The 18,775-nt window shown below is 43.3% G+C and overlaps 1 protein-coding gene and 1 long non-coding RNA gene across 3 annotated transcripts in view; one reads left to right on the top strand and one right to left on the bottom strand.

The window, feature by feature from the left end:
- The window catches only part of LOC311293084 (Fc receptor-like protein 5), a 135,078-nt gene that overhangs the window by 105,878 nt on the left and 10,425 nt on the right, over nt 1-18,775 (top strand). The gene's annotated exons all lie outside the window — the stretch shown is intronic.
- On the bottom strand, nt 5,401-6,174 carry LOC311293242. Of its 2 annotated transcripts, none has more exons than XR_014627906.1 (2): nt 6,044-6,174; nt 5,401-5,951 (listed from the first exon to the last, which is right to left on the bottom strand). It is a non-coding gene; the product is annotated as an uncharacterized lncRNA (long non-coding RNA). The 2 variants fall into 2 exon arrangements; XR_014627907.1 differs by having other exon boundaries at nt 5,401-5,947.

Raw genomic sequence — 18,775 nt, 5'->3', positions numbered from 1 at the left:
TTCTGAAATAGAAATCTGTTGTAACATTATTCATTACCGTTCAAAAGTTTGGGCTTAGTAAGAGTTTAGTTTTTTGTTGCAGTTGTTGTTTTTGTGAAGGAAATTAATACTTTCATTCAACGAGGATGCCTTATATTGATCAAAAGTAACAGTAAAGATCTTTCTATTTCAGATAAATGTTCTTTTAAACATTGTTCTTTTGAACTTTCATCATCAAAGAAGCCTGAATCCTGAACTGTTTTCAACATAATAATCAAAAATGTTTCTTGAGCAACAAATCATATTAGAATGATTTCTGAAGGATGTGACACTGTAGACTGGAGTAATGATGCTGAACATTTTGATCACAGGAATAAATTTCATTTTAAAATATATTTAAATAGAAAACATTTATTTTAAATTGTAAAAATACACAGTTTTTGCTTTAATTTGGATCAAATAAATGCAGCCTTGGTGAGCAGAAGAGACATCTTAAAAAAAAACAAAAAAAACGTACAGATCAAAACCGGTAGTGTAGGTCTAAAGTTTTTAAGTGAAGTCTTTGTGTAAAGCAAATGTAAAGCAGTCTTTGTGTAAAGCAAATGTATAGTAAGATTACTTTTTTAACTTAAACTTGATTTTGTGAATAAGCCAAAACAATACATTCAATCATTAAGTCTACTCACATTCATTCTCTATAGTTCCCTCTGTCACCTTCCACATTGATATTCCCAAGGGTGGGTCTTTGTCTCTTCAGGTGTGAATCTCAGCATTATTTCTAGAAAAGAGCAAACTCATCCCCGGGCAGAGGATCTCTTTTCTCGGTATGGAGGTGGACTCGATCAACATGACAGCACGCCTCACAGAGGCCAGTGGCCAGTCAAGTGTTGGACTTCGTGAGCTCGCTCAGATGAAGGACAGCGACATATGATATGGTCACTGATACAGCATCTGCAGCTGCGTGACGCCGCTCGGATTGTCTCATATGAGGCCGCTTCTACACTGGCTCCACAGTTGAGTCCCGAGATGGGCGTGGCAGTGCGGCTCGTGCCTGATTTCTATCACCCTGCACTGTCGCCAAAATCTCAGCATGTGGTCGAACCAGTGTCCAGGCAGGTTGTGGTCACCACTGATGCCTCTACCACCGGCTGGGGGGCCACGTACAACGGGCATGCAGCTTCAGGTGGACGGGGCCTCAACTACATTGGCACATCAACTGCCTCGAGTTGTTAGCAGTACACCTTGCGCTGGGCCGCTTCAAAACGCCGCTACTAGGCAAGCATGTACTGGTCCATACGGACAGCATTGCGGCTGTTGTGTACATCAACCATCTACGCTCCTGCCGCATGTCACAACTCGCCCGCCATCTCCTCCTTTGGAGTCAGAAGAATCTGAGGTCGCTTCGAACCATTCATATTCCGGGCCTGCTCAACCGTGCAGCCGACGAGCTCTCACGGCAGCAAGTATGTGTTTCCCCAGTGAGCCTTCTCACACAGACATTGTGCCAGGGAGTCAGGGAGGACGAGGAGCAGGTCTAGCTAGTTGCACCATATTGGCCCAACCTACAGGTTCTAGGTGACCTATGCTCTGGCACACAGCTGGCCCAGGGGCCTACGCAAGTATGTGTTTCCCCAGTGAGCCTTCTCGCACAGACATTGTGCAAAATCAGGGAGGACGAAGAGCAGGTCTTGCTAGTTGCGCCATATTGGCCCAACTTACAGGTTCTAGGTGACCTATGCTCTGGCACACAGCTGGCCCCGGGGCCTATGCAAGTATGCCTACACAAGTATGTGTTTCCCCAGTGAGCCTTCTTGCACAGACACTGTGCAAAATCAGGGAGGATGAGGAGCAGGTCTTGCTAGTTGCGCCATATTGGCCCAACCTACAGGTTCTAGGTGACCTACCCCAGGCGGTAGTTGACACCATCACTTCCACTAGAGCCCCCTCTACAAGGCGCCTCTATGCGTTTAAGTGGTTTGAGTGGTGTTCTTCTCACCAGGAGAATCCCCGAACTTGTTCGATCAGAGCTGTGCTTTCCCTACTGCAAGAAGGATTGGAGCGAAGGCTGTCTCCCTCCACCCTTAAAGTGTATGTTGCCGCTATCGCCGCACATCACAATGCAGCTGAGGGTGAATCGCTGGGAAAGCATGACCTGATTGTCAGATTCCTGAGGGGGGCGAGGAGACTAAATCTGCCTCGCCCACTCTCGATAGCCTCTTGGGATTTGTCTCTGGTCCTTTCGGCACTTCAGAGACCACCTTTTGAGCTTTTGCAATCAGCAGAGTTAAGTCTGTCCTGTAACCATATTGGGAGGTGCGTTATTGTGTTTGCTGTGTGCAAAAGCTCCCGGCCTTCGAGATCTCCACCCGGAACCGCTTCTCCCCTCTACGCGAGACGGAACGCGACGCTGTGATCATCGGCAGTTCCATCGTACGGCATGTCCGCGCTACCTCAGGTAAAGGTAAGGTGCGCACTCACTGCTTTCCTGGTGCTCGTGTTCTCGATGTAGCTGCACAGGTCCCCGAGATCCTGAACGGTGACGAGCGCGTCGGAGCTGTCGTGCTGCACGCGGGAACGAACGACATCAGGCTGCGGCAGACGGAGGTTCTGAAGAAGGACTACAGGAGCCTGATCGAGATGGTACGCAGCACATCGCCTGAAACAACGATCATCGTGTCTGGACCACTTCCCACGTACCGACTAGGGCATGAAAGGTTCAGTAGATTATTTGCTCTAAATGAATGGTTAATGTCATGGTGTAATAAACAGAGACTGCTCTTTGTAAATAATTGGAATCTGTTCTGGGAGCGACCTAGGCTCTTCCGTGCTGATGGCCTGCACCCCAGCAGAATCGGAGCGGCTCTTCTGTCGGACAACATCTCCAAAGCGTTGCACACCATATGACTAGTAAGTCAAAGTCCAAATGGACTTTGCTGTCCATTTGCCGCTCTTTGCTGTCCAAACTTAATTGATATAAGTACCAATGTAGAACATTATATTGAAACTGTGTCTATTCCTCATTTAGTGAGGTCAAACATTAAATCTACTGTAGGATCTAGGAAAAATTATTTAACACCGTGGCTAGACTAACAAATAAACAGACGTCACCTGAGCAAAATTTTCCGTTACAGTGTAGTAGTAATGATTTTATGAATTTCTTCACTGAGAAAATAGAAAGCATCAGAAACACAATTGTAAATGTACAATCTTTAATGGTGTCGTCTTATGATTCAGCCTCAATTATCGCCCCTCAAGAAAAACTACAGCGCTTTACAACTATAGGACAGGAAGAGCTAAATAAAAGTATCATTGCATCTAAACCAACAACATGTTTATTAGATCCAATACCCACTAAACTACTGAAAGAAGTGTTACCTGTAGTGGAAGAGCCTCTTCTCAATATTAACTCTTCTTTATCTTTAGGTCATGTTCCAAGAATATTTAAGTTGGCAGTTATAAAACCTCTTATTAAGAAACCACAATTACATCATAATAACCTAGCAAATTACAGACCCATTTCAAATCTTCCATTTATGTCTAAAATACTAGAAAAAGTTGTGTCCGCTCAATTGTGCTCTTTCTTGCAAGAAAATTATATCTATGAAAAATTTCAGTCAGGATTCAGACCGCATCATAGCACAGAAACTGCGCTCGTTAAAATTACAAATGATTTACTTCTAGCTTCTGACCAAGGCTGTATCTCAATACTAGTTTTACTCGATCTTAGTGCTGCGTTCGACACTATAGATCACAAAATACTCTTAGATAGACTACAAAATTACACTGGTGTTCAGGGACAGGCATTAAACTGGTTTAGATCGTACTTATCAGACCGCTACCATTTTGTCTGTTTAAATGGGGAAAAATCGAAGATAACGTCAGTAAACTATGGAGTGCCGCAGGGATCTGTGTTAGGCCCTCTGCTATTCTCAATATATATGCTGCCACTTGGTAATATTATAAGAAAACATGGAATTAATTTCAACTGTTATGCTGATGACACTCAATTATATATTTCATCACGACCAGATGAAAACAATAAATTATCTAAATTGACAGAGTGTGTTAAAGATATAAAATACTGGATGACGTGTAATTTTCTGCTATTAAATTCAGATAAAACAGAGGTATTACTTATTGGTCAAAAAAACTGCCCACAAAACCTCTTACAATACAACTTTAATTTAGAAGGATGTCCTGTTACTTTATCCACTACAGTAAAATACCTGGGTGTTATACTAGATCGCAACTTGTCTTTCGAAAATCATATTTCATATGTTACAAGAACAGCCTTTTTCCACCTTAGAGACATTGCTAAGCTACGTAACATGCTATCTGTTTCTGATGCAGAAAAGTTAGTTCATGCATTCATGACCTCGAGACTAGTTTACTGTAATGCTTTATTAGCTGGTTGTCCTGCATCCTCAATAAACAAGCTACAGTTAATCCAAAATGCAGCTGCTAGAGTTCTTACTAGGTCAAGAAAATATGATCATATAACACCAATTCTATCATCTCTACATTGGTTACCTATAAAGTTCTGTATCAATTACAAAGTATTACTAATGACCTATAAAGCCCTAAATGGTTTAGCTCCTGGGTATTTAACGGAACTTCTATCGCCCTACAATCCATCGCGCTCTTTAAGATCACTAAATTCGAGGCTTCTAGTCATTCCTAGGATATCTAAGTCCACTAAAGGAGGGAGAGCATGTGCACATTTAGCTCCTAAACTCTGGAATGGCCTTCCTGATATTGTTCGAGGCTCAGACTCGCTGTCCCAGTTTAAAACTAGATTAAAGACGCATCTCTTTAGCCAAGCATTCACATAATACTTACCTTTTATACTACAGTTGAATCAGATTGAATGCATTAATATTATGAGCAGCAGCTACGCTAATTATTTCCCATCTGCTTTTCTGTTGTTATCTCGGGACGCTAGTCCCGAGGTAAATACAGATCGTCAGCTCTAGTTTGTATCCAGCCTCCCATGGAAACTACAGATGCCCCAACACCCGTGCAGAAACGGCTCGACGCCTGTGAAGAGACGACTCGACGCTGGCGATATGTTTATGCCCTAAATTAATACATGATTAACTAACTGTATTTTTCTATGTACATTTCTGAAATGCACTTTCTGTAAAGCTGCTTTGAAACAATATGCATTGTGAAAAGCGCTATACAAATAAATTTGAATTGAACTGCAAGACAATTCTGTATTTTAAATCAAACCACCACACGACCGTACAGCAATTTGCTGTATTATTAGAAAACAGCCAGCTGCTGTAAAATAATGCTGTAATTTTTTACAGCAATTCAACTAGGTTGTGTCACAGGTAGGGGTATGCACCAGACCACCTTTAGTAAAAGTACCACCTCGAGGAGCTACACCAGAGGACACCACGAGTCAGGACAACAAGATTAAAACAAACGAGTTTGTTTTATTGAACATTAAAAGCAATTAAACTCAGAGCCAAGCCTCCGGGAGTCACTAACGTACTCTCTTCTTTTCTCTCTAGGCCAGCAGCAAAGGACTCTCTGCACCGGGACTTTTCCTCGAAACGGATTGGAGTAGATCGTCACACAGTAACTCCTCTTCGAGACAGGCAGTAGTAAGTATTCACACAGCAAATCCACTTCGGATAAACCAGAATAGCAGGGAGGTGACTGAATCTCTGGACAGCAGTGGTAAGCTAACACACAGCAAATCCTCTTCGGATAAACCAAAATGGTGGGGAGGTGACTGGATCTCTGGACAGCAGTGGTAAGCGAACACACAGCAAATCCTCTTCGGATAAACCAGAATGGCGGGGAGGTGACTGGATCTCTGGACATCAGTGGTAAGCAAACACACAGCAAATCCTCTCACAGTGAGTTAACCCTCCACTCGTATCTTCCCCGGGATCCTTCGTACAGTTGACTTTGAGATCTCCAAACTGTGTGGGAAATAAGCGTACCACAGACACCACTAGCTTCGAGAAATCAGACAGTATTGGGGTTAGTTTCACATCTCAAATCACCGGCTTGATGCACCCCAACAAGAACTGATAATGATAGACATCACCATTAAATGTAGGCAAGGCACTTAACTTCTTCTAGTTCACATTCTCCTCTATGACAAAAGCACTTCTCCCCATCATCAACACTCAGTTAGAGCTCCATCTTGCTTCTTCGCCTCCCTCCCACTCTCTGCCTCTTTCCTCTCCTGAGAATGTCCTTTTATAATCCAGTTTGGGGAGCATGCTTCCAATCATTGCTCTAACTCCTCCCCTTCAACACCTGCCGCTCATTTCTCATTAGGGGAGAGTGGGGTGAGTTGTGCCAGTTTTTACTCAAAGTGACTTTAAAGTGAGGCCATGGCAGTAATGCCTTCAACTTAAGGATGTACATATATTTCAGGATGTGGTGCATCCCTGAGAACAATAACTTTGGATCTGAAATAAATTGTTTCAGAAATATAGCTCTTGGGAAAAAAGTGGTCTCATGGCACAACTTGCCCCTGGTGCGGGGGAAGTTGTGCCTTTGGGGGAATACATTGGGGGTAAATTGTGCCAGTGATTTCTGAAGTAAAACAGAACATTTTAATGTTATGAACCGTAATGTTATATGAAAGCAAGATAAATTCAATACAAAATGACTCATTTAAGGTTTATTTAGATATTGTCACCCTGGAATACCATAGCATGCGTTTTTCCTACTATGGTCAATTGCATAGGGATTTTGTATTGAACATAACTCTGGATCACAGTGTCATAGAGACAAGGGGGCGGGCTCATTTTACTCAGACGACCAAACAGTTTCTCAGGATCATTGTGAAGCTATCAAGCTACGCCCTAGCAACCATTTAGAGCACCATAGCAACACAATATATGATATTTGTGAATCATTTCAGGCAAAAAGGCTTTGGCAATAGATGCCTGTTGACATAGCGCTGTCTGTCAATTATGTAACATATAAGAATAAAGTGACTAGGCTAATTTCTAAACATCCTATTGTGACATAGGCCACTTAAAAACGGAATAAAACTTCTCTTTAATAACATAGTGCAAACTCAAAACTGAAATCAGTGTTAGCTAAATTAAACAAATAGCAGACAGGCCTAAGTCAAACAATGATGAGGCATGCCCATCTCCTCACTTCTCAAGATTATCCCCTGTGAGTATGTAGGTCTAGGTGGTCTGGATCTGGCACAACTTAACCCAGGCCCTTTGGCACAAATCACCCCAGACCCACAAGTTTGAAAAACTAGCATGATCCAGCAGTTAAGAGCTAACATCATGCTAACTGTATAGACTCATTGTGTAGCCTACTAAAGCACTAAAACATGTGTGAAATGTTTTCAAACTTGTCTATAATTGTTCAGACACTACAATCAAAAAACCTTAACACTAGAACTCCCAAGGCGGTCATTTTGACCGTTTTTAAATTTTACAATGTAATAACTTTGTTAAAATAAAATAAATGTGGCTGAAGGACTCTGACTTTTCCTAAATATGTGTATATTTTATTCTGACACTGTTATTTTATTATAAAACACACAACAGTTCTGACTATTTCTACCTAGAACTACCATAACGGTCATTTTGACCGCACGCGTTATAGGCTATCGTAAGTCCTCTACATTGCAAGTTTCGCAGAGGGACTTCATCATACGACTGGCGAGCGAACTTCACTCCGACCACATGGAATCAAAAGCCATACAACTGGAGGAACTGCAAACAAAATAAAACCAAGGAGATGTATCAAATGTCACAACGTGTGTGGGAGCTGCACGCGAAAGTGTTTACCTGTGTGGAATGTGCGTAAGCGTCAATGATGCGGTATGTTTGCGCCGTTCAAATGGGCAGTTAACCTGATTTTGTTCGTTCATATTTTTTGTTCACTGAAACTAATCGTTCTGAAGCAGTTCGTTTTCTTGTTTAGCTAATGTTCATGTTTTTTTCTTAGCCTGTTTGTGTGTGCACATTTTCACATTCATTTGAATTAAAATTGTGTGTCCTGTTTATCATTAGGCTACCTATATCATTGTAGATCCATTTATTTTTAGATTTTGTATTGATTATTGAACTTATTTACAAACAGGGCTGTACTAACTGTATGAAGCTTTGACGTTTCCTAACTTTTGTGCGTGTCTGTGGTGAGTGCGGTGAATTTTTTTAAATTATTTTGATGCAAAATGTTCCTCAAATAGAGGCAGCACCTGTCGGGGCAATCTTTCTTTTGTGCTTGTTTTAAGGGCTATGAAGACAGGAATTAAAAGCTTCATTGGAAAAGAGAAGGTTAACATGTACAATAGATATTACATGACGAAAATGACGTTCAGTACGGCCATATGAACGTCAAAGTATGAACGGTCAGAATGACCGCTATGGTCGTTCTAGTAGTTATGGAATTCTGGTAGTTCTAGTGTTAATCATAGAAATTTTACTTTGAAAGGGAAAAAACAGTTTTTTGCACTAAAATGTGCTTAACTCTCATGCCATGTGTCTCTCTTCTTTGGAGGATGAGTAAAAGTGATTGCTTTTCAAAATGATGTGGTCACATGACCAATTTCTTCTATGGTTTTCCAGAAACAAGGGTGGAACTACTTCCCCCCCTGGCACAAATCACCCCACTCTCCCCTAGTCACCCTGTGACAGTTGCACATGCACTACTGTAATCTTGTATTGTACTTTTGTTTTTTCCATTTATGTGCTTGTTGTTGTTGTTTGCATTCATAGCTTGCCTCACAAATATCAGTGTTCAGTTTTCCACCTCGTGAAAACTATGCAAATGACAATAAGGCAAAAAGATAGCAAAAAATGTAATTCCTTTCTTGCCCTCAGCAGTCATTTCAATGCTTGCCAAAGGTCACGCTAAAACTTTTTTTCCAAATGTTACTTTCTCAAAAGTACAAACAAAATTGTTATTTGAATCGTACAGTAGCTGAATTCACTAAATTAAGAGGAACAGGCACAAATATTGTTACATCCCTTGTGTTGGTGTATGAATATTAAACTTTTCACAGGTACAAATATATTGGTGCCAAACACGACACATTTATTGTTAAAGGCCTGATAGATTAGAAATAGATCGAGATGGGCTCATAGTTTCTTCTCTTTCAGATCAGTGGCATTAACCAGTGTGGGAGGAACAGCAGCTGTTCACCAGTTTCTGCTTCTTAACTTATAAAGTTATAAATACATTGAATACCATTATTACAATAAAGATCCATCAAAGTTATAATTCCTTTTCCATTAAACACAAGAACATTACTTCTCATAATGCCAATTTTCTGCTGTTCACTTTGATATTGAATGAGTCCTGACAATATTTCAGTAGGAAACTTGCATGACATTTTTGAAAATGTGTTACAGGATTATCAACTTCTTAAAAAGGTTTTCTGTAACACATGAGGTACATTTGTATGTCTTCTTTAATCTCTCATTATGTTCCTAAAGATCTGACGATGTATCAGGAAGTCTTGAGGCTTTAACTCAGTCTGTCTTTAACCGTCTGTCATTATTCAGTCAGTATGGAGCTGTATGGTCAACTCCCTCTTCTGCTCTGTGAGTATTATTTCCTCTGAAAATAATTGCACTTATGAATAGGATTGTGTTCCTGGTGTTTTTTTCTTTTTCTTTTCATGTTCTCAGAGCTTCAAATCCAGCTTTAGTTCATGATATATGAGTTAAAGATGAGCTTGAGAGAGGAAGTGTGCAGTTAGTGCTGTTTCTGAAAGAGAAATGGGTCAGTCTGTTTGTTCACTCACTCGGTTTAATGCTTGGTGTTTGCTGTATCATTTCTGTTTGTTAGTTTTGTACAGTTTGCTGTCAAGATGCACTAAGTAGATTTTCACTTGTTAGTCTTCAGTAGATGTTCAATAGTATGCAGTTAGTAAGAGTTAATATGAGTTAATTGTTATTATTGTCACTGTTTTCAGACTCTAGAAAGGTTTTTACAGAAACACTCATCAGTGCCACTAGATCTACAAATTAGAAGAAAGACTTAAAGAGAAATTAAACATTTTTGTGTTGTGAAGCTGAGAAACGTGTGAGAGTGAAATTATGCTGTTTCACAAGCAAAGAAATAATATGCATTTATATGCAAGTAAAATAGAAAGTCAATCAGCTCCATGTTCACAGTGTAATAATTGTCAGATTTTCCTATATTTGGCTGAACTGTCACTTTGGATGTTTGACAGTGTAGTCGATTTCTCTTGTACATAATATAAGTTGCCTTTCGTGGTCACTACGAGTTACGTCAGTGACGACGAAATGGGGTTTCGCATAGAAAGCCTATCACCTTCGAGATTTAGAAAACGAGCCAATGGCAATGGAAATGCCTTGGGTCTGCGGATTTTGCATGCGTAACTCCGCCCTACCTCGTGGGTATATAAGGAAGTACGTTGGCATAGCGCAGTATGTTTTCTCTTCGGAGCCAAGAGCATCTTTTCACTCCACAAGCCATTCCTGAGTTTTCTCTTTCTCTCATCACCTCTTCGAGACGAGCGACTCTCCGGTGTTGGTGTGACGGCAATTTCAGCGAGTTCACATTGCCTGCTGATCTGTGCAGTGATCTGCCAGTGAGTGTGTTCTCCCTGTCCGCTTCAACATCCGCAGAGTTTTCCTCTCACAAAAAGAGCTTGCACGCTGTCTTGCGTGTTTGGGCGTTGATCATGCTAAGGCAGCGTTTGTGGATGAGTCATGTTCTCAACTGTGGGAACATGACCATCGCAACATTACGGTCGAGACTTAATGACCTCTCTCGAGGGAGAGTCCCCTCATCCACACCCCGATCTACGGTCTCCTCTGGAGGTCGTACTTCAGCTGGTGGCCAGGGTGACCTGAGGGTTACGGTGTGGACGGATACACCGACGATACGTCCTCGGCCCACACCCCCCTCTCCAGTGTTGCAACCAATGAGCACTCAGACTGAACGCGGTGGTCCCTCCTCGGAGGCGCCCCGCATCTCTTTCAGCACTCCAGATGATGATGCCATGTCCATCGCAGCATCACAAGGTGGGTATGAGTCCTCGGGAAGTGAGGATTCAGCTGTGCTCTCGCCCTCGGGCGCCCCGCCCTCTCCAGCCCCACACCCCGCGCCCCGCTAAGTGCCAGGCTAAGCGGCGCTCCTGAGACGGGCCGCTCAGGGATGGCTGTCAGTTTTTCGCAGGAGGTGGTAGCAGGACCACTCCTTCCCCCGGTGGAGGGCCGGGGGAGAATCTTTTGTTTTCCACTACCCTAATGTGGTTAAAGAAAGAACTGACACCCCCATCCCTGAGCACACAGAGTTCTCGGACGATAGTGCACGCCGCCCACGGGTCCCGCCACTATCGTCCCCCTCTGTCACAGAGTTATCGGATGACAGTGTGCGCTGCCCACGGGCATCACCACTCTCGTCCCCCTCTGTCGCCAGACCCCTGGCAGAGCAGACCCCCGCGGAACACTGGTCCTTCCCTGGTCTCCTCTGTCAGGACGCGACTAATGACCGTGCCCCCACACTGGGCCGCTATGCCACCCACATCCGGGCCGGTCATTCCGCTTCGCTGCACCATCGAGGGGACGTCTGTGGCTCGGTACGGTTCGACTCGGCGCGGAACGGTTCGGCTCGCTTCGCTTTTCCACTGCGTGGTACGACTCGACTCGGTACGGCACGGTTCGGTTCGCTTTACCTCGGTTGCTTTTCCATTGCAGTTAGTACCGCTTCAAACTGGGTGGGACTGATCGTTATAGTTGCCGCCTCTACTGCCATGACATCATCGTAAACGCGCCACATTTCAAACGCACGACACAGGGGATGGTGCTCTTGATTCTCGGCATGTGGATGTTTTTAAATTAAATTAAACGTTCTTATAATGGTTTACTATATGGAAGGAAAATTCTTAACGTGTAATTAAACGTTGCGTTCATAATCTGGGCTCATCTGATTTTTTGTACATAGCATAGCCTACTTTGTTATGATTTTAGTATCATAATGGTAAATAAATGCACGCACAATTATCCGTGAACTTGATTTGAACAAATGCCTTTCAACTTGTGTGTACAAAATTCAGAATTAAATGAATGGGCAGCAATCTTTACAAATAGAGAGTCTAGGCCTAATGTACTGTTTTAAACTATAGCCTACTGCCATTAAAAACGCGCATTTAGTTAATGTTATGTTATTTTTTTCCATCTGCCTATGTTGATTATGAAAAGTGAACAGCACGAGTAGAGAGACATGGAGCGAGTCAGACATCATTTTGACCACTTCATTAAGTTTTGTTTTGTTTTGTAGAAAACCTTTCTTTAAAGTGAATTTCGTTTTGTATAAATTGTATCTTAATTTTAATATTTTTTTCATCAAACAATTGCCTGGATTGAATAAATAAGATGCAAAATAGACAATTGAATCATTGAGGCGCCCGAGCGGTCACTTGCATTGTACGTTAACTGGAGCGCATCACATCCTCAAATACACAAAGCTTGAAATGTCTTTAAACGAAATAATTCAAAACAAAAAGAAATAGGCTACTCTCTTATGTAATCCATTATGTGCATTTCTCTCTATAGGCGCGTTTACTTAGCCTGACTACGTCAGACTTCTTACTTCCGCTCAATTTCATTTCGCTTCTGTAGTCAGTCTGATACAGCGTAATAGCTTTCCGTTTGCCTCCGGCCTGAAAACAGCCGGGCCAATCAACGAACAGAGGGCGGGCTGAGAGCCGTGACGTAGACGCTGATTGTACCGTGGATGTGTTGATTTTTACTTCACATAATCTGCAAAAGTCGCGCACAGCCATGTTCACTCCGGTATTTCGCTCTATGGTTTTGTTTTCGCATCATACATGTGTTTACAGTGGAAGTTAGATGCGGCTGAGCATGCGCATAACACACGCCATAACTAAACGTTATGTGATTGGCTTACGGGTAACCAATGATTTTAAACTTCAGACAAGCGCCCCCCGCGAGAGAGAAAACACTTCTCTATTATGCCATTCCAGACTCTGTCTACGAAGCAAAGCGAAGTAGCAGAGTTTGGTATTACCAGGCTAGCGTTTACTACGAATATGGCGATCGTCAACATCTTTGCCATGCACAGACACTGACAGAAAACACTATTTTATAAATAAAAATCAGTGCACGCGTTTTAATAAAATTAAAACTTTAATTGTGATCATTAAAATAATTGAATATTAAATATTTTGTGGCCAAGTTTTGCTCATTTATTAATAGTAGGCTATATATATAGGCTATATATGTTACGGTAGTGTAGTGCAGGAGGAAGGTGAAGACGACAGAGCTCTTCAATACAAGGAGTTTAATTCAAAAGATCTCAAAACACAGGAACAACGGGCAGAACACACACTATACATTAACGTTACATAAACGAGAACCGACACTGAAGACTGAAACACACAGGGCTTAAATACACAGGAGAACAGATCAGGGAAACAAGACACAGCTGACGAGACTAACGAGGAATCAATTACACAGACCGGGGAAAACAGGACTAGACCAAAATACACAGAAGACAGGGGGAAACGGAACACCGAAACTGAAACAAAAACAGAACTCAGGAACACAGAACTGTAACATTACACCCCCCTCCCGGTAGGCGCGTCCTCGCGCCTAATAAACATCCAAAGGGGTGGGAGGGTGGGCGCCCTGGAGGCTGACAGGGGAGACCAGGCAAGGGAGACACAGTGGGAAGCCTCCAGGGCGGAGCAGGCTGTGGGCGTGGAGCAGACTGTGGGCGTGGAGCAGGCTGTGGGCGTGGAGCAGGCTATGGGCGTGGAGCAGGCTGTGGGCGTGGAGCAGGCTGTGGGCGTGGAGCAGGCTGTGGGCGTGGAGCAGGCTGTGGGCGTGGAGCAGGCTGTGGGCGTGGAGCAGGCTGTGGGCGTGGACATGGCGGAGCAGGCTGTGGGTGTGACCACGGCGGGGAAACCCCTTCGGGCGGCCATGGCGGGGAAACCCCCTCGGGCGGCCATGGCGGGGAATCTTTTTCAGAATGCCAGGACAGAGGTATATGGCCCCCCCCCAAAAAATACTTGGGCAAAGTCCCGGGTGTCAAAGAGGGCTCGGTGCAGGGCAACGATGAGGGCTCTGAGCTGTGCAGGAACAGCGGCGAAGAGGGCTCGGAGCTGCGCAGTAACAGCGGCGAAGAGGGCTCGGAGCTGTGCAGGAACAGCGGCGAAGAGGGCTCGGAACTGTGCAGTAACAGCGGCGAAGAGGGCTCGGAGCTGTGCAGTAACAGCGGCGAAGAGGGCTCGGAGCTGTGCAGGAACAGCGGCGAAGAGGGCTCGGAGCTGTGCAGTAACAGCGGCGAAGAAGTCTCTATGCTGGACGGGACCAGCGGTGAAGGACCTGTGCTGGACGGGACCAGCGGTGAAGGCTTTGTGCTGGACGGGACCAGCGGTGAAGAAGTCTCTATGCTGGACGGGACCAGCGGTGAAGGATCTGTGCTGGACGGGACCAACGGAGAAGGCTTTGTGCTGGACGGGACCAGCGGAGATGAAGACACTGTGCTGGACGGGACCAACGGAGAAGACTTTGTGCTGGACGGGACCAGCGGAGATGAAGACACTGTGCTGGACGGGACCAGCGGAGAAGAATGCCCTATGCTGGACGGGACCAGCGGAGAAGAATGCACTATGCTGGACGGGACCAGCGGAGAGGAAGTCACTATGCTGGACGGGACCAGCGGAGATGGAAGCACTATGCTGGACGGGACCAGCGGAGATGAAGGCTCTGTCTCGACGTTCATAGACTCCTGCAGGCAGGCGACAGGCTCTGGCTGGCAGGCGACGGGCTCTGGCTCTGGCGGGCAGGCGACGGGCTCTGGCTCTGGCGGGCAGGCGACGGGCTCTGGCTCTGGCGGGCAGGCGACGGGCTCTGGCTCTGGCGGGCAGGCGACGGGCTCTGGCTCTGGCGGGCAGGCGACGGGCTCTGGCTCTGGCGGGCAGGCGACGGGCTCTGGCTCTGGCGGGCAGGCGACGGGCTCTGGCTCTGGCGGGCAGGCGACGGGCTCTGGCTCTGGCGGGCACACGGTGAAGGGACACCCATTGTGCCATAGTACCCAGTCCACAAACTCCATAAAGTTCCCTCGAGGCCCATCTCCGGGCAGGCGTGCTTCGGTCTCAGCGTTGAGACCTGCCCGGAAGAACACACAGAGGCTGATGTCATCATAATGAACATGAGGTTGTAAGTCCAGATACCTCTGTGTGTGGGCCTCGAGGGACTGATCCTCCTGGGCAAGTAGGAGGATCTTCACTGCTGGATCCATGATCGTCGTTATATTTTGGGTCGGTTCTTCTGTTACGGTAGTGTAGTGCAGGAGGAAGGTGAAGACGACAGAGCTCTTCAATACAAGGAGTTTAATTCAAAAGATCTCAAAACACAGGAACAACGGGCAGAACACACACTATACATTAACGTTACATAAACGAGAACCGACACTGAAGACTGAAACACACAGGGCTTAAATACACAGGAGAACAGATCAGGGAAACAAGACACAGCTGACGAGACTAACGAGGAATCAATTACACAGACCGGGGAAAACAGGACTAGACCAAAATACACAGAAGACAGGGGGAAACGGAACACCGAAACTGAAACAAAAACAGAACTCAGGAACACAGAACTGTAACAATATATAGGCCTAATTTTATTAAATTGAACAAGCGCAAAATTCAGCATTCAATCAAATATTCAAAAAGACTTAATAATAATGTTATTTCAACATAATATCTCGTTATTTCGACATAATGTGCGTGCAACAAGCAAGATGTGCATTTGTAAATCTGGGGACGCGTGCACTGATTTTTATTTATAAAATAGTGTTTTCTGTCAGTGTCTGGCAAAGATGAAGTTGACGATCGCCATATTCGTAGTAAACCTATAGAGAGCCTATAGAGAGAAATAACATTATTATTAAGTCCTTTTGAATATTTGATTGAATGCTGAATTTTGTGCTTGTTCAATTTAATAAAATTTAAACTTTAATTGTGATCATTAAAATAATTGAATATTAAATATTTTGTGGCCAAGTTTTGCTCATTTATTAATAATATATATATATGTGTATGTGTGTGTGCCCTCAGCACATGCGTTAAAAATTATCCGGCGCCGCCCCTGACTGCAAGAAACAGTTTGCAAGAAACTTTTTAACTGCAAGAAACTACAGCGTTGGCTGTTGTCTACTGGCTATTTAAATCTAGCGGGTTTGTCTTGTGCATGGTCTCGTGTCGCAAATACAATGACACTAGTAGTGACGATTCTGTCTGACCAATCAGTGATCTTCAGTGTTTTCACGTCACATTTTAGTATCGGTACGGTACGCTTGGAACCTCAACAGAGGTGGTACCATTTAAAGCGAGCCGAAGCGAGCCGTACCGTACCGTACCATGCAGTGGAAAAGCGCCAAAGCGTGCCGTACCGAACCGAGCCGTACCGTACCATGCAGTGGAAAAGCGCCATAAGCCTCTCTGAGCATGTGTCTTTCCCTTGGCAAGCCACCTTGCCACCCCTGGGGTCAAAATATTCCACCTGCAGCTGGACACCCCAGTGATTCTCCTTATGCAGCCCCCTCCGGGTCATATGTGCATTCTTAAAAAAATAAAATCTGTGGGACAGACCTTTATACCTAAAGCTAATTTACAAACAAAAGACATCCGGAGACCCCTAAGAGAAACACAGCCGGTTACTTCACGGGAAGAACTTTGCAAATAAAATCCCACAGAAATAAAAAAAAAAATCTGGATAATCAACGGATGAGTTTGATGATCTTTACTAGGAACATTTAAAATACACAATCTTTCATGAGTTTTCTTTTTTTTTTTTACTTTGTGTTTTTAGTGCTGATTTCAAACTTCCAGTCTGGATACACTCAAGGTGAGTGAATTTGATTCATAAATTTCATCACAAATGTGTGATTCTGTTACAAACCAGGGGCCGGATTCATGAAACAATCTTAAGAATACAATTCTTCTTAACTGCTATTTTCTTCTTATTTTCTAACTTAAGAAAAAGAAAAAAAAGATACGAATATTTTGTATTCCCTAAAGCTTTTCTTAAGAATGTTCTAAGGTTGTTCTTAAGACAAAATTTGGTTACACTTTATTTTAAGGTGATGTACTTACACTGTACTTCCTCAAATAAGTGCTGAGTACTATTAATTAACTACATGTACTTACTATAGAGTTACAGTTAGGTTGGTTTAGGGTTAGTTACTTGTATTTATACATAATTTACTGTTATTACTATAGTAAGCACATGCAGTAACATGTAACTACGTCACCTTAAAATAAAGTGTTTAATAATTTAATAATTATCCTATTCATATTCCTAAAAAGAACGTTTTTAAAAAATCATCGAAAATACTGGGTTTAGTTAATTATCATCATCATCATCATCATCATCATCTACATCACCTGTGTTCTGTTAATCAGAGTTCATCTGTGTTAGTATAAGTTCCTTCAGTTCAATCAGTCTTGGTCCGTTCTCCGTTGTATTTTGTGTGTGTGTGTGTGTGTGTGTGTGTGTGTGTGTGTGTGTGTGTGTGTGTGTGTGTGTGTGTGTGTGTGTGTGCCTTCTACCCGTTCTGTACCAGTTAAAGTTATTTTATTGTGATTAAACGTTTTGCATTGGAACTTTTGAATCCTCATCTTCTTCTGCGCCGCACCCTGACAGTCACAGTCATCTGCACTCATTCACCTTTAGTTTTGTTTTCATTCATCACGTTTTCCTTTGTTTGTATTCTCCCTCCACTCATCAGTTACCATGGCCATTCATTCATCGCAGCTGTTCGTCATTTATTTTGTTACCTCTGTGTATTTAGTTCCTCTGTGTTCAGTCTTTAGTTGTCGGTTGATGTTTGTGTATGGTAGTGTTTGTTACGTTTATACTCCTCTGCACACTGTTACTCCTGCTTACCTTCTTGTAATTAAAAACCTGTTTATATTTGATAACCTCGTCTTCAGTCCGTCTTCCCTCATCTTCATCTTATGACACCAGCAATGAAATGAGTGACATGATTATAAATACAGCTTTTTAAACAAGTTACAGCGGGGGAAATAAGTATTGAATACGTCATCATTTTTCTCAGTAAATATATTTCCAAAGGTGCTATTGACATGAAATTTTCACCAGATGTTGGTAACAACCCAAGTAAGCCATACATACAAAGAAACAAACAAAAATAAGTCCAGAAATTAAGTTATGTGTAATAATGTGAAATGACACAGGGAAAAAGTATTGAACAAATGAAGAAAGGGAGGCGCAAAAAGGCATGGAAAGCCAAGACAACTGCTGAAAACTTACAGTAATTAAAAAGCAATCCAGCCCCCTGTCAGTGGAAATTAATAACAGCTGGTTCAGTCCCAAATGATGGCCTACAAAAAGGTCTCATTGCCAAGGTGTCACACAAGACACATCTCATGATGGGTAAAAGCAAAGAGCTGTCTCAAGACCAAGACAATAATTTCACCATAAATTTGCCTCGACCAGTGCTCCTCGCAAGATTTCTGATAGAGGAGTGAAAAGAATAATCAGAAGAGTTGTCCAAGAGCCAAGGATCACTTGTGAAGAGCTTCAAAAAGACCTGCAGATAGCAGGTATTGTTGTCTCAAAGAAAACAGTAAGTAATGCACTCCACCGCCATGGCCTGTATGCACGCTCACCACGCAAGACTCCATTACTGAAGAAAAAAGCATGTTGCATTTAAAGCATTTAAAGTTTGCTGCACAACATTTGGAAAAGCCAGTGAAATACTGGGATAATATAGTGTGGTCACATGAGAGCAAAATTGAACTGTTTGGATGCCATAATACACA

Source organism: Rutilus rutilus (assembly GCF_951802725.1).
Source record: "Rutilus rutilus genome assembly, chromosome: 1".
NCBI lineage: Eukaryota > Metazoa > Chordata > Actinopteri > Cypriniformes > Leuciscidae > Rutilus > Rutilus rutilus.
This window is presented reverse-complemented; position numbering and strand designations above follow the sequence as displayed.